Raw genomic sequence first — 11,742 nt, forward strand, 5'->3', positions numbered from 1 at the left:
TATCAGCCTGACTTCGAATTCCAAATACAATACGTTTATTGGTGGTCATCTAGTTTTTTTGTTTAAATTGCGTTATTACTGGGATTCCTAGTTCGTACAATAATTAAAATACCTTCAACTATCACAGTAATTCCCGTGGGGATTCCTCAAGACATTATATATCGTCATCTTAAAAGAAAAAAAGGAGAGACTATAATTTATGGACGAGCCAATGACATAAAATAACAGGTTTTTGATTTTGGAGCAAAATTCACTCATCCATTTAGCTAAACAGAGTTTTAACATTATAGCTGATGTCAGTTAGTGATGAAAACCCTAAATGTAATTGCTAACCTTAACCATCAACTGTAAATCATAATTCGAATTTCTCACACAGGTTTATAAACCTTATTTGGTCCTAGTTATTAGATGAACACTCTTAAGATCAGTCTAGCGTCGCCCAAAGGTCGTCCATAAATTAGTCTCATTCAATGAAATTAGGACTTTTAAATCCCTTACTTAACTAATTCTCCATATTAACATACATGCCTTCCACGGCCAATCAAGAAGTGTCGGAAAGATTTTCATGTTACAACTAGCGCTATTTCCACTCAGTTTTACTAGAAATACATGTTAGGTGAGATGACAGGCCATGAACGACATTGTAGTTACCATAGAGAAAATTCTTAGTTTTCCTAACTTTCCCATAGCTTAGTGGATCTCAGCAAACTAAATAAGAATCAATTTGACGGGTTTCGCGATTTAAATTCCTCCCTGGCATTAATGGTGATGCAACAATTAGAATATTGGTTTTCGTGTGTACACTGCATACAGAAGCCTTTTAATTCATCTTTGTGGCCGACTAGGATAAAGTTGTGTACTAGTTCATTGGATTTTTGATCTAAATACAGACCATTTATATTATATACTCCCCTTTTTCCGTCCTAAATTTTTCTTAATATGTCAAAATTCTACGATCAAACTGGATGGTGCCTTTTCCCTTATTTCGCAAAACTTAGTTATAACGTTAGCATGTCTGAAAACATCCAGAAATGCTCATAAATTGTAATCATCCACTGTATCCATATGTTTTAGAACTTAATTTATGCCCATAACACCAAGTATTTGGTGATATGGATTCCATAAACTTTAAAATATCTTCGTTAGTGAAGGAAAGACTTTCTGAGTTTTCTTAGAATGGATATGACCCTAAAGTGAAATAAAGGTATAAATAATAAAGAAATATCACCACGCCAACAGCTACGCTTAGACTTACCGACTTTTCAGGTTATGAGTCTCGTCCTTGGGCTATCCCAAAAGTGACCAACCAGAATCGTCCCACTTAGCTATCAAATATTTTGAGTGATGCACTAAGGTCAAGCATCTGTGAGTATATGTTCAATCCCAATGCTTTGCGATGACTGGATTTCGTAGTTCATTTATCTCTATAGGGTATTGCGGACTAAGCGTCTCACTTATTGATTGTGTTTTGCTGTTTTTACGAAGTCATTGTAGCTGTTGCCATTTTGATCTCAGTTTGAAAAGGATATGAGTCCGAGTGGGCTATGTATGTCTTGGAGATGACAATATTTCAGTAGATCCAACCTTCAGAGTCGATCTATAGAGCTTCAACAGTATGTTAATGTTACGAGTTCCATTAGTTGATGATTCTATGAGAAAGTCGACCGTCAACTGATACGTAATTTGTTCTCGGCTTGTGAACATTTTAGTGTTCTCGTAAATTCTATGCTTTAGAAGATGGGAACCATGATGGAACATCCGATTCAAATTTCCCGATATTGAGATTTGGTCTCTACAGTGAGCAGTAGTCTAAATCTCCCCCACATTCTTCTCCTACGGGGAAGAGTGAGAACCTCTTTTCCTAACTGCGGTGGAGGGTTTCTCAGACCTCAACTACCTAGAGACTGGAAAGACGCTATAGTCAGTCCTATATTTAAGGATGGTCAGTGGCAGATCGTATCTAACTACCGGCCTGTCAGCCTGACCACCACAGATTCGTACAATCTGTTAACTCCCGAGCAACATGGGTTTCGTAACTAACTTACTTATTGCGAGAGAGGATTGAACAGTAGCCCTAGACAACGGCCTGTCTGTCGACGTGATATTCATAGATTTTAGCGAAGCGTTTGACAAGTACTCACACTTAGATCTTATCCAGAAGCTCTCGAGCTTTGGAATAGCAGGTGCTACACAGGAATGGATAGGAAACTTCATATGTGACTGCAGACAGAGAGTAAGGATCAATGAAACGCTATCCGAATGGAAACCGGTCAAAAGTGGTCTACCCCAAGGCACCATCTTAGGACCTCTACTTTTCCTTCTGTATGTTAATGAACTACCGCTATTGCTTAAGATGTCGACATCATTGTTTGTGGATGATGTCAAAATCTAGAGAACAATAAGAAGTGAGGCTGATGGTTTTTATCTCCAAGCTGACTTAGACGACTTAGTTAGATAGGCTCATGATTGGGGCTTGGAAGTCAATTCCAGGAAGAGCGTGCTCATGCATAACGGTCACGGTAATAGTTACCATAATATTATTGATAGTACATCTCTTCCACGAGTTTAAGAACCTAAAGACTTAGGAGAAATAATAAGTCACGGCTTGAAAACATTTACGCACTACAACGCAGCTGCTTCCAAAGGTTATCGTCCGTTATGGTCACTTCGTGGAGCATTCAAATGCTTTGATGAGGAGATGTTTTGAGTTTTATATCCCACCTACGTAAGACCACAATTAGAGTACTGTATCCAAGCAGCTAGCCCATGTCCAAAAAAGGATACTAACTCACCTGAGTGTGTCCAGCGTGTAGGGACGAAATTAGTGAAGGGTCTTTCTAAACTCCCTTATGGTGAGCGTTTGAAACGTCTAAACCGTTTCCCCTTGTCTTATCGTAGGACGCTAGGTGACCTTATACTGGCAACGCGTCACTGTGGGTGGTGGGTAGTTTCTAAGTGTTTTGATGCTTGGTGTCTGTTACATAACTCCAGGGAAAATAGTGTTTCATTTCATTTTGTAACTGTTATTGGCAGGGAAGAAAATAATTTGTCACAGAATCCTGCATATCACCATAAAGCGATCGTTTTCACGTAACATAACTCGAGATACGTTGAAGAGCACAGTTCAAAAAATTATTCCGTGAGACTAACCAAACCACCAGACGTTTTATACTACAGCATCAAACGAGCATTAAAGGAAAATTTCGGTGAACAACTGCACACCCAACCTCGAGACCCCCTGATCGCTCGTATAAATGATCCGAAACTAGAAAAGAAGCTTATGAAAACTCCTTTCTGCAATTGTTAAACAGTATAATGCGTTTACTTTACTTATGATATCACTGGTGATCCTCGAGATGCCGTTACGAGACAGGATGATGTCAAATATCAGTAAATCTAACATTCGACAGAAATCTCAGATTTCTTATAACACGAATAGTCCCAATTCATTCAGGAGAATAAATAATTTAGAAAGCCTTTTAATCTGTGTTTCGGTGCCTCATCCTGACCTCTATGTAGCAAACTGCATCTTTATAATTCATGTAGCTATTTCAATGTACGTTGCTGTAAATGTCGGAAGGTTGGACGTATACAAAAAGTCCATAAAAGCTCAAAGACATTTACTACCAAAACACCGAGTGATTATGGATTAAGACCAGCTTATTTGGAGGGAAGGATAGGTTCGTGGTCGCCTAAAACTATCTGCGGAGGTGTTTCGGATTTAATCCAAAAATTAATTGCAAACACAGGCAAGCATCACCCTTTCGTTGTTGATATTGGTAACATAGAGTCAATTATTTATGAGAGAATCTTTTCGTACCATTGTACTAATGTCTATTTAAAACCTACAAGTAGTGCAGTTAATATTCCTTTGAACAAAGAAAAAGGCATTTGTGTCAGTCTTCCTTTCCTAGTTAGTGAGTGGCCCATCTGTACTTAGGTTTAAAGTACTTTCCGATCTACTGATGGTGGGTGGTTGAGTAAGCAAGCGTTTCGTTAGGTGAGTAAGCAGTAAAACAAGTAAGTAAATCGATCACGACACATTTTGGTTATCATGGGATGCAACAGATGATACTGTCTCTGCTGCTACCGTTAGACAGATGTGACAAATGTGGTATTTTCCTGTGTATCGGATCCTCTTCTTTTGTAAGTGTAACGTGGGAAATAGGTGAAGAGGAATGGAAATTACGTTGAAACGGGATTATTTTATTCGAACGCAGATGAGAATGTCCTATATGAGGACAATGAGGAGGCAAGTAGTAGGAGTACAAATGAAAGTTCGTATGCTGTGATAAGCATGAAAATTCAACCCGTATATTTAGAAGTGAAAGAGCAGCCCGTTTTCGTTGAGCATCGCCGAAGTCCGTATGGTTTAAGAAACACTATGAAGTATGAGTTAGATAAACTGGTAAGGAAAAAACAATGACCTCAGTTAAGTCATCCAGTTCGTTCACTCCTATTCTGACAGATGAAAAAATACCTGGAAATTGTGTTACTATTACTTGACATTAAATACTCGGCCATTTCAACAGAGTTGTACCATTGAAAAAACTAAAGACATGCTATATAAATAGCGACGGTCAAGGTATTTTATAAAATAGTCCTGAAAGATGATTATTTAAAATTCCAGTGGATGTAATTTCTGGTGAGCCAACTACTATTAATAAAGCATTCGAACTGTTCGGATGAGAATTCACATCGTCCAGATTAAATGTTCCGCCTGAACGATTGCAGAATGTTATAAATTAGATTATTACAGGTCTTGATGATGTTGAACCGTGTCAGAATGGCATCGTAGTTCACGCTGAAAATAAAGAGTTGCGTGACGAAATCCTACTAAATTTATTCAGACGGTTTTAGTTACTGTTTCTCGCAGGCACTGCATGGCACTGTACGAACTCTACCAAACTACTTTCAACTCAGTGTATATGCATAAAACATGAACAGCTGCTCAGCTCACTCAACACTTTGTGGACAGGATTATGAAGAGAGGTCTTTCGGCCGGTTCTCAAAAAGCACATTACACAAAACTTAGATTAATCGATAGACTTAACCACAGCAGAACCTATTGCTTGTTTTAGAAGCCTTCAGAGACTGCCACTCAAATGTAAACAGGTGGTAAAAGATAGTGCAGTTCACTAATGTTCTGACAGCATGATAATTTTTATGGTGACGCTGGAAGTTGAGTGCCGAATCCGACAAGTGTCATCAACCACGCACTTGATATGAATAGGCTGTGAAACATACGGGAAATAAACCCCTCTGTTAGTGGTGAGGACTAAGGAGAGGTGTCTAGGCCGTCACTCGTTTTACTATAGAGACAAAAGTTTGGGGATGAGTGTCCTTGCGGATACAAACGCAGAGCTTGGTATTATTGACTGAACTAGGACTACAAACACAGTTACTCTCCATGCAGCCAATAGAGTAAAGATTGGCGCTTTTGGACCAAGGGCTTTAGCACTGGGTCTGGGGTTTAACAAATGGTTTCCCTTTGTATTCACTGTTGCAAACGTGATTAAGCAATACTGAAATATATATCTTAGAAAGCTATAAATTTCCAATCGACATAAAAAAAGCCGCTTCCTACTTAGAGTGATATAATGTAACATGATGGGAGAACTAGTCCCAGTCATCTCATTTTTGTTTAGAAGTCGCAGCAGTAAACTATGAGTAATTGGTCGCCGGATTTTGTAATTTAGACAACGTAAAGCCTCATCATCCCGAAATAAGGCTAAAAGTAACTCACACTAATATAATCGAAGGTGTTCCTATATTTGAAAGATACGCCAGATAAGCACCTGATAAATCTAAAATTGCTGTGATTGTGGGCCACAGTTGAGGATTATACTCTCCTCCGATAACCAATGAGCATCATCCTACGCATGATCCCCGAAAAATGAGGGTTAGTAGCAATCACATCAAGGTTATCATAGTTCAAGAACAACTTGTTCGCGTGTAGTTGTTGAGGAAGAAAGCTCTGGAGTCTTATCACACACTGAATTTCACTTAATAGTTCCAATAATCTTCATATACTACTAAAAATGTTTCGACCGGATATGTAAATCGTTTAAGGATTTTAGGTTGAAGTCGAAAGAATGGATCAGCGTTTGTCGTCTAGAAATACACTTAGACTAAAGAGCATTGTGTCTATATGAAGAAGAATTCTAGGCAAATCATCACTGTATATTGTATAAACGATCATTCGAGTGTGTATAAGGAGAACATTTTTCACATCTTAGTCTTTGGGGCAAACGAAGTGTGTCCTAAGTAAGAGAGTTGACAAATAATATCAGAAAGGGAGTGGTAAGGCAAAAACTTGTCGTCTTGTCCCAGCAAAGCAACGATGATATCTTAATGAAATTATGAGTCTAGGGAGTTAGAGATGAAATTATTTTTGTAAAGATGTGAGCGATCGATCGTGAAATAAATCCAATGTTTTATTTGGCAGTCTGGTTCAAGTCTTTTTGGTAAGTTTTATTCAAAGTCTTTACGCATATCAAGAGTACTATTTGGGGATTTGAAGGGAGATACCAGCTCTGTATAATTTCTAGAATGAATGTGATATATTATTTCATATGAAAGGTCCTTTTTCCCAACACCGACTGACATAGAATACAAATGGTGAATAACAGATCTCTACGGTAAATAGTATAAATATATTCAGTTCACACAACCATACTAATTTCAGAAGCCGAGCATGTAACTGTAAAATGCATTAATCCAATGCTATCGGTTAACTTATGCTCAGACATGTAACTATTTTGAATGGCTTATGTATGAATCCCAATAATATGCTTTAGCTTTGGTGCTTATCTATTTATTAACCAGTCATTTATATTCCATCATTATAGTGATCTATAAACATTGAAGACATGTGACAGTCAGGATACACTTCAGTTAGATGCAGATCAGACAAACCGAATGTAATTCTTGATTTGCTTCATTCTTATACATTCGCTAGGTATTGCTTTGCCAGTGTCGATATAAATTCACTTCAGATAGGAAGACGTCTGATTCCGCCACTGGTGCTGTACCACTATTATCTTTGTCCGTTAAATAAAAATATATTTTGACCATTTTTTAAACGCAAGCGTTAATTAATTGATGATTTCCTCAGCTACTCACTCCATAGTGTCGAATAAGGTTCCACAATATCCTCCTATCCACATTGTCAAATGCTTTCGCATAGTTAAGGAAGTTGGTGCATAGTGACGAGTTCCATTTAACTGATTGTTCAACAATGATCCGTGGTGTTGTGATGTGGTCTGTGCACGACCGATCACTACGGGATCCGCCTTGTTGATCTCGAGGTTGGGCGTCTACTGTGTCTTTCATCCGGTTCAGCAACACTGTTGAAAACTTTTCCCAGTTCTGTCATTAGTGTGATGCCTCTGTAGTTCTCACATTTATCAGATCTCCCTTCTTTGGTATCTCGATGAGGTATTATTCTTTCCAGTGTGCCGTTGGCACTTGTTCTTTCTCCCAAATCTTCCTGAACTGAATGTGAAGCGTACTTGAGGTTATTTTTATGTCTGACTTCAGTGCTTCAGCTGGTGTGTTGTCAGGTCCTGCTGCTTTTTCCCTCTTGATTTGTCTGATAGTCATCCTGATTTCTTTGATCGTTGGTGGAGTAGTGACATCTCTAGGAAGGTCTGTGTGTGCTGCTTCGATGTCCGGTAGATTCAATGGAGCTGGTCTATTGAAGAGTTCCTCAATGTGTTCTACCCATCTGTCCCTCTGTTCTTGAATTTCAGTGATTGGCTTACCTTATCTATCCTTGACTGGTCTTCCTGGTTTACCATATTTCCCTGCCAGTTCCTTCGTTGTGTCATATAGTCGTTTCATATTTCTCCTGTTTCAGTTTCTTCCGCTGGCACTGCTAGGTGTATAGAATTATCGTCTAGTTTATTTTTACTACTATAATAATTGACCTCATCCCGGAATTGATGGCTTGTCATTATGTGACTGTCTGATCTATTCGATCTTACCTGTAATTCTCATCACTGTCTACATTAACCTGTCCTGTTGTGATATTAGAAACAACAAGTGTTTCACATAGAGCTCTTTTCGGTTGCAATGCTTATCTTCACACTCTTGTCTGCCTCAGTGTATTCTGTCTATGCCTTGGCTTTTTCTGTTCTTTTAGACTTGTTAATCCCCGTCTTATTGTTCTTCCTTTCTTGTCCAGGGCATCAGCAGTGGTCAATTCTTCGTGATAGTGCTTCTTACGGTCCAGCATGTCCTCTCATATTAAAGTGAATGCTTTTCTTATCCCTTTACGGTTGTTCTCCATAGTGGTTGAAATAGTCCCTATAAGGTTTAGAACGTGTTTCTGAGAGCTATTTTAAATTCGTTAAGTCTTTCAGTATCTCGAAGAAGGTTGTACTGAACTTTTGAAATGGCGTTTGTCCACTCATACAGTTCTTCTGTAACTTTGTTTCCCTCCTGATCACCATCATGTGGTGATCTGAAGCTACGTCAGCTATTCTCTTTGTTCGTACGTCTTTGATGGACCTTATGAGAATTTCACTGATGGAGATGTGGTCGATCTGGACTCCGGTGAAAACCATATAATACCTAGCCAGAAGAAAGTAATTCTACTTGCTCTGATAATAAGTATACAATTAGTAAGAAGTTTTTACGACTACCTACGAATAACCTTTACAAAGAGCACAAAGTTATTCAGTGGTTATTTACTGTCGAATAGTGCTTTGATATGTGACCTACACAAAAGCCGTGTTTTAGTCGCCTATCAATTAGCAACGTTCTTATTCGAAATGTTTTCATACATTGCTTGCTGGCACCAAGGAGCAAATAATTCATGGAAAAACGGCAATCAATAGCCACGGCGAGTTTATAATTATTATGAAGTAGGAATGTCAGGGATGGCTAATTAGCCTAACCATGGAAAACTAGCTTCAACATGTCTTGCATAGGTAGAGGCTGATTCACGTCGTTTGAAGTGAAGAAGAATAAAGACTGATGTCGTCCCAATTAGGCTATTTGATGATGAATTATGTATTAGCCCAGGATATTTGAAGAACTAGTTTAGATTGATTTTTAAAACATGAATACTATGAAGTTGAAAAATCATTGGACGCGCTAAATTGTTGCAGTTCTTTTAAAATTACATGAATAACTATCTTACTTCCAACTTCGGTTTTTTCGTTTCAGTCACAGCAAATATATCCTTAGCGTTTTGTGTTCAGTGTCGATCACCTTGAGGCCTCAAACAGCACTTATTCTAGAGATTAGTTTTTTGGCTGTTCTCTCACTCAACACCTTTAGTGGCGCAGGTATAACATCATCGTGGTAGACCAGCATCCCTTTATCGGTCGACAATGGAATGCAATGTGACAACTGCAACACGTGGTATCATAACGTGTGTACTGGACTCACGCCGGCTGCAAATTAAAGGTGCTACGTGCCGCTGTAGCGTTGGTTACTCAGAGCACAATGTAACACAAATCTCTGCTAGTTCTCGAAGATATTGGGCTGATGAACATAATTATAAAGCAGTCTTCAGATGAACAGACAGCAGCTGGTGAGCAGCTTTCAGTCCCCAGGTAAGCAGGTGGAGCTATCCTGAGTCAAGCTCTAGATTTAAATGAGACCATGAAGGTGGACCCCAACGGACAACAAACACAAAGATGTAGGCGTGATTTAAGGGTAAAAAAAGTAAGTTAAAAAGAAACAAGTTATGGGCAGTACTGAGACACGTGAATCTACGATTTCAGCTCCAGATTCATATGTCAACGCAAAACAGACTATGGTGGAGTAAAGCTTGGGAGGTGTGAATGATGTGATCAAGAGACAAATCGAGACTGACGTTTGGCTCACTGTTTCTCTCAGAAAAGAAAGGAATCAGAGTGGGACCTTCTCATCCGGCGTAAAGTCGGACTGCAGGAATGAGATTTCAGGAGACAAGTTTACAGCTTGTTAAAATGGACCTGTGTGACAGGTGCGTTATCTTTCATAAGCTAAGAGAATCTTCCGAACAGGAACAGACGGCTAGATTTAAACAAGACCCCAGCCACATTAAAACTACAATAAGCAAGCTGCCCCCAGAAACAGTAGCAGGAGTTTGAGATCTACAAGCTGCAAAGAATACGAGAGAAATTGGATTCTCACGGTACTCAGAAGAGCTGCCTTTAAATTGTTATCTTTTCTTCAGCTGAAGAAAGCAATATAATACTCAGAAACTCACACCAACTAATAGGATCCGGAATATCCGTCCGTGATGCTCTCAGCCTGGTTCATCGTATTAAAAGACGATCGGCAGAGGTAGGAGTAAATGAGCGCCACCGGAATGCTGACGAAATCTCGTACTTAAGAGTTTTTAAGTCGTAAAAGTTCGGAGTAAAATGATCTCCAAATCACTCTGGGTGGTAAGGAGAAGTTCCCACAGAGTTAAAGTTATGCTTTGCCAATGCTCACAGTTCGTCCAATGAAACAGCGGAGATCAAAACATTGGTGGACACGGGGAACCCTGATTTCATCGCCATCTCAGAAACATGGTTCACGCCAGCATTGTATGACAGTGAAATCACATTGCTTGAGTTCTTGTATAGTAGGGCTGACAGAATAAACCTTAGGGGTGGTGGTTTTATCCTGTACATGAAAAGCACTCTAACTATGCTAACTGTAGAGATAGTGGCATAGAACTCAAGAAAATGTAAACTGGCGCGTCTCCGGCTGAAGTCTAGTAAACAAGACATGGAAATAGTTGTAGTATACCGCTTTCCAGAGTCTGTATTCGATGACTTCCTCCTAAGTCAACTTAAATTCCGGTGTAATAGGGGAAAAGCCCTATGGTAAGCAACTTCAATGCACCGTCTTTAAATTGGAAAGGCCTTGAAGTAAGGTCATCAACAACATCACTTGATTGCGAGTCGTTATTAACCACGATCGTCCCATTTTTGTCCCAACACATTAGAGACCATGTAGAACTATTGTCTAGTTCGTTATTAGTCCTTCTATTAGAATAGACCTAATCCTGAAATTGTAGGTTTGTCATGATGTGAAAACTCAATCTATAAAATCTTACCCTGAAGTCAAATCATTGTCTATTCTGATTCGTCGTATCATAACAAACAGTAATACAATGTTAAACGTTTCTAAAGAACACGTTCAGGTTGGAGATATGCCAATATATTTGATATGAATAAGAGATATGTTACACAAGGATGACCACGCCTACAAGACTGAGCCATGCCTTCCGATTAATTTAATTATCCTCGTGTTCATGATTGTTGACCTTCTCTTAGTGTTGCATGTTGAAAGTGAATCTTCTAAGTGTTTATATGTTCAGTCTCGAAGACCATGTGGTTAGGGATCAATACAACTACAATCCAACTAGATTTGACCTGCGAAAATCCTCATCTCTCTTGAACCTAATCTTCACACATAAGTTAGTCGAATAAGTCTCCTCCCACTTTTAGGTCATCTTATTCAAGTTCATGACTGAGATGGCCTGTAAAACAGTTGCGCTGGCCCATCCTAACGTAAAGAAGGCGGACATAAAGGCGGTCAACTCTGCAACCTCGGCTGAAAACTGGATGGTCGACTCAAAGGCGTCATCAGAAGAGGCATGGGCCCATTTCCATCAGTTGTACAATCAAGTTATCCAACCATTTATACCCTGAATAGTCCCAAAGAAGGAGCAGCACGGTCATCCGTGGATAGATCTGGATATTCGACGTTTATTAAGATGATAGAAGAAATGTTGGAACGTCATCATAA

This window comes from Schistosoma mansoni, chromosome 4 (genome assembly GCF_000237925.1).
Source record: "Schistosoma mansoni strain Puerto Rico chromosome 4, complete genome".
NCBI lineage: Eukaryota > Metazoa > Platyhelminthes > Trematoda > Strigeidida > Schistosomatidae > Schistosoma > Schistosoma mansoni.